Raw genomic sequence first — 5,000 nt, forward strand, 5'->3', positions numbered from 1 at the left:
TTGCAGTCTCCCTCATTCTTATGTTCTTAAGACAATGTCCAGACTAGGCTTGGTTCCTTTCAGACCCCCACCCACCCCGCCGGAAAGAAGTCACATGAAAACAGAGAAAAGAGGGTGCAGCGCTCCACGCCAAGAGGAGAGGTTCCCATAACAGATTAAGGAAGGTCATGACTTCAGTGTACACACGAAAGAAAGGGATAGAAAGAGAGTGAATAAGAGAGAGGGGGTGCATGAAAAAGGGCCAAGAGAAAGGGGAGGGGGAGGGAGGGGAAAAAGGGAGAGGGAAGAATGGAAGGGGAGGGAAGGGGAGATACGTAGGACGGGTGTGGGGAGAGAAGAGGAAAAGAAGAGGGGAGAGAAAAGGGGAGACGGGGGAAAGAAGAGGGGAGAGGAGAGGAGTGGAGGAGAGAAGAAGGGGACGGGCAGGGGAGGGAGAGAGGGGAAGCAAAAGGGGAGAGAGAAGGGCGACGAGGGGAAGGGAAGTGGATTGGATAGTGGACAGGCCTTCAAAGCGTGTCTGTTTCGGACTATTGTGAGAATTATGTTAAAAATAGCTGCCCCCCGATGGTGTCCCATCCCACAGAGAAAGAGAGGGGGAGGGGGAGGAGGAGAAGGGGACGAGGAGAGGGGGTCAGAAACGGGACAAAACGGATGAAGCTTTAATACTATGCATCGATGGGCAGGACAAAGAGAGAGAGAGAGAGAGAGAGAGAGAGAGAGAGAGAGAGAGAGAGAGAGAGAGAGAGAGAGAGAGAGAGAGAGAGAGAGAGGGGGGGGGTAGGAGAGGGGATTGGGAGGGGCAAAGGGGAAAAAGGATGAAGAAAGCGGTTGAGAGAGGGAGAGAAGGAGAGATGGAAGGAGGGAGGGAGAGAGGGAGGGAGAGAGGGAGAGAGGGAGGGAGGGAGGGAGGGAGGAAATGAGGAAAAGAGAGAAAGTGAGAGAGACAGAAAGATAGATAGATAGATAGAGAGAGAGAGAGGGAAAGTCACGGAAAGGTAGGGGAAGGGAGGGAGAGAGAGGGAAAGGAGGGGGAGAGAGAGGGAGAGAGGGGGAGAGGGAGGGAGGGAGAGGGAGTGTGTGTGTGTGTGTGTGTGTGTGTGTGTGTGTGTGTGTGTGTGTGTGTGTGTGTGTGTGTGTGTGTGTGTGTGTGTGTGTGTGTGTGTGTGTGTGTGTGAGAGAGAGAGAGAGAGAGAGAGAGAGAGAGAGAGAGAGAGAGAGAGAGAGAGAGAGAGAGAGAGAGGAGGGGGGGAGGAGGGAGGAGGAAGGAGAAAGAGGGGAGAGGGGGGCGGAGAGAGGGGACGTGGGAGAGAGGGGACGTGGGAGAGAGGGGAGGGAGAAGAGGGGATGGGAGAGAGGAGAGGGGGAGAGGAAGCGGAAGGGAGGGAGGGAGGGAAGGAGAAAGAGGGAGAGGGATGGAGAGGGGGAGGGAGAAGAACGGAGAAGGGAGGGAGAGGGAGTTAGAGGGAGGTAGGGAGAGGAGGAGGGAGGTAGGGAGAGGAGGAGGGAGGGAGGGAGAGGGAAGGGGAAGGGGAGGAAGGAGGGCGGACGGACGAGAGGAAAGAATGAGGGATATAAGCATAAACAGGGGTGGGAAAAGGGACATGTGGGAAACGGAATGATAAATAAATGAATGAATGAATGAGAGAGAGGGTGATTTTTTTTTAAAAGAGAGGGAGACTGAGGGGAGAGGGAGAGGGAGAGGGAGAGGGAGAGAGAGAGAGAGAGAGAGAGAGAGAGAGAGAGAGAGAGAACGTGTGTGTGTGTGTGTGTGTGTGTGTGTGTGTGTGTGTGTGTGTGTGTGTGTGTGTGTGTGTGTGTGTGTGTGTGTGTGTGTGTGTGTGTGTGTGTGTGTGTGTGTGTGTGTGTGTGTGTGTGTGTGTGTGTGTGTGTGTGTGTGTGTGTGTGTCTGTGCGTGTGTGTATGTGTGTGTACTGGAGATAAAAAAAAATTGACTGTTTACCCATAGGCGTTATAAGCTGGACTGCAAACTAGCTCGGGTTGTGTAAAGAAGCCGCTAGCTATCGGAGTTGCACCAACAGTAAACACTCCCTCTTCCCCTCCTTCCTTCCCTCCCTCCTTCAGTCTCTCCCTCCTTCCTTACTTTTTTCTTTCCTTCCTTCCCTCCCTTCTTCCTTACTTCTTTCTTTCCTTCCTTTTTCGTTTCTTCCCTCCTTCCTTCCTTCTCTCCTTATTTCCTTCCTTCTCTTCCTCCCTCCTTCATCCATTCCCTTTTCCCATCATTCCCTCCCTCCTTCCTGCCCTCTCTCCCTCCTTCCTTCCCTCCCTTCTTCCTTCCCTTCCTCCCTCCTTCTTTCATTCCCTTCCTCCTTCACTCCCTCCTTTCTCCTTCCTCGCCTCCCTCCTTCCTTCCTTCCTTCCTTCCCTATCTCTTTCTATCATTCTCTTCTTCCTTCATTCCCTCTTTCCTTCCTTTCCTCCCTTCTTCCTTCCTTTCCTCCCTCCTTCTTTCATTCCCTTCCACCTTCCTTTCCTCCTTTCTCCTTCCTCACCTCCCTCCTTCTTTCCTTCCTTCCCTACCTCTTTCTCTAATTCCCTTCTTCCTTCCGTACCTCCCTTCCTCCCCTTATTCCTTCCCCCATCCCTCTCTTTTTTCTTCCCTCCAGAAAGGGCTATAGGGGGAGATGGGGAGAGGGGGTGAGAAGGAGAGGGGGTGGCGGGGGATAGAGGAAGAGGGGGCGATGGGAGAGACAGGGGAGGGGGAAAGAGGGGAGAGAGGAGAAAGGAGGGGGGGAGAAAGGGAATGAGAGAGCGCGAGAGGGGAGAAGGGAGAGGGGGAGAGCAGGAGAGCAAAAGAGAGGGTGAGGGGGGAAAAGGGGTAGAGGCAAAAGGGGAAGAGAGAGGGGATAGGTGGGAGGGAGGGAGAGTGGGAACGGAGGAGAGAGGGAGAAGTGAGAGGGGAAGAGAGGGAAAGAGGGGTGAGAGTGCAGGAGAGGGGAAAGGGGGAGATAGGGATGGACCAAAACTCAAAAAGGGTTCAACGCAAATAAAAAAAAAAATCCCAAGACTATCCCTTGCAGCCTGTCTCGCTCTCCTGCGACCTATCCCCGGCCCCCTGCCCCCCCCTATCCCCGATACCCCCTTGTATATATGCAAATGGTGTATGCAAAGTCAACACCCCGTCTTTCCCTCCCGGCCCCAAACACCGATCCGTGATGGTGATAGTGGCGTTGGTGGTAGAGCTGTCGTTGTTGTTGTAATTTTTTGCCACTTGTTTACGCAGTTGTTGTTGTTTGCGCGTTTTTTTGTTGTTGTTTACGTGGTTTTGTTGTTTACGCGGTCGTTGCCGTTTACACGGTTGTTTACGTTGTTGTTTCAGCGGTTGTTGTTGTTGATTACGTGGTTTTTGTCTATGGTGTTGTTTACGCAATTGCTGTTAACGTGGTTGTTGTTTACGCGGTTGTTGTTTACGCGGTGATGGTGATGATAGTGACGTTGACGGTGACGGTGATGGTGACGGCTATTCTATTGATCTTCCTGTTGCGTGAGGCTTAATCACTCAATCAATCATCCATTCGTAGTCTACTGAACATATGCCTCTCTCCAAGACTTCCCTCTTAACACACACACACACACACACACACACACACACACACACACACACACACACACGAATGCACACACACACACACACACACACACACACACACACACACACACACACACACACACACACACACACACAAAAAAAAAAAAAAAGTACCTAGAGGCTCCGATGGTGCCAAAAAACACGCACGACCCTAACGACGGTGTAGTGCCAAAGCTGCTGACGGCAGCGACCCCGAGGAAGGGAGGGAGGCCGACTGTTCAGGTCACGGTACACCGGAGTTGCTGACGACGACAAACAAGTAAAACTTGAAAGTAGAAGGCTTCTTTTATTTCTTTTTCTCTGCCCGTTTCTGGGGCACTCAGAAGAAATGACTTCCCATCTCCCTCCCTCCTTCCCCCTCCAAGTCTGAAGGACGATGTGGAGGCGGGGCAAAGTCAAAGACGTCCCCCTCGAGTAGCCAAGACGTTTAGCAAATACTAACACTTGACCATACAAGGTTAATGCGTCATTTACAAGCCTCATTCTCATTTTTTTTTCTCCGCCATTTTCTTTCACGGCCTGGAGTTGCCACAGTGCGATAATTAATCCGTCGCTTTATCAGAGCCCTGGTCTAAGCATCACAACTTTCGAAACCTTCCGAATGTCTTTCTTCAACTGAGGAATGGATCCCGCAAACAGAATCTTCAGGAATCAATAGAACCTTTATCCGAGACTCCACTTACCGGGCTTCGTCTTCTTTATTTTGTCCTCCTTTTCCAACTCCTTTTCATCCACGGCACGAGGTTGGACACAAGGATAGAAGCGCCGAAAGCCCAGAGTCCATAACACGTTTCATCTATCCACTGTCGACAAAATTGGCTACTAAAGTCAAGTGGTTTGAGACACCTCTACCAATCCAACTCGACACCATTCGCCGGGAAAATCTACCATCTACCAATTCCAACTTTCACCCCAAACGTCTACATTTTTATTCTTCCTTTGCCCCAACAAGATTTCAGCCCATTCTCCTCAATCTGGGACACAGGCAGACATTCTATTGAACTTAGGGAAATATTCAGTCAATCTGTGGTGCCCTTGCATTTGTGGCATTGCATTTTGCTAACCCGTTTTAAGACCAATGGCCGCATTTCTAGCCACATATAGATAGCCACACTTGGATGTGGCTACGAATGTGGCGGTTCGTAAATACCATCATCGTAACATTATATGTGACCTGTGACAATCACATTGTCTCTATCTACCCTCTCAAAAAATGCTTATAGCACAGCTTCTTGCACAGCGGCTATAGAAACAGTAAAACATTCCATTTTCCGTGTCATGCTTTTATTATTATTATTACTATATTATTATTATTATTATTATTATTATCATTATTATTATTAATATTATTATCATTATTATTACTATTACTATTGCTATCATCATTATTATT

Source organism: Oratosquilla oratoria, chromosome 5 (assembly GCF_046742065.1).
Source record: "Oratosquilla oratoria isolate Oo_2021 chromosome 5, ASM4674206v1, whole genome shotgun sequence".
Classification (NCBI taxonomy): Eukaryota; Metazoa; Arthropoda; class Malacostraca; order Stomatopoda; family Squillidae; genus Oratosquilla; species Oratosquilla oratoria.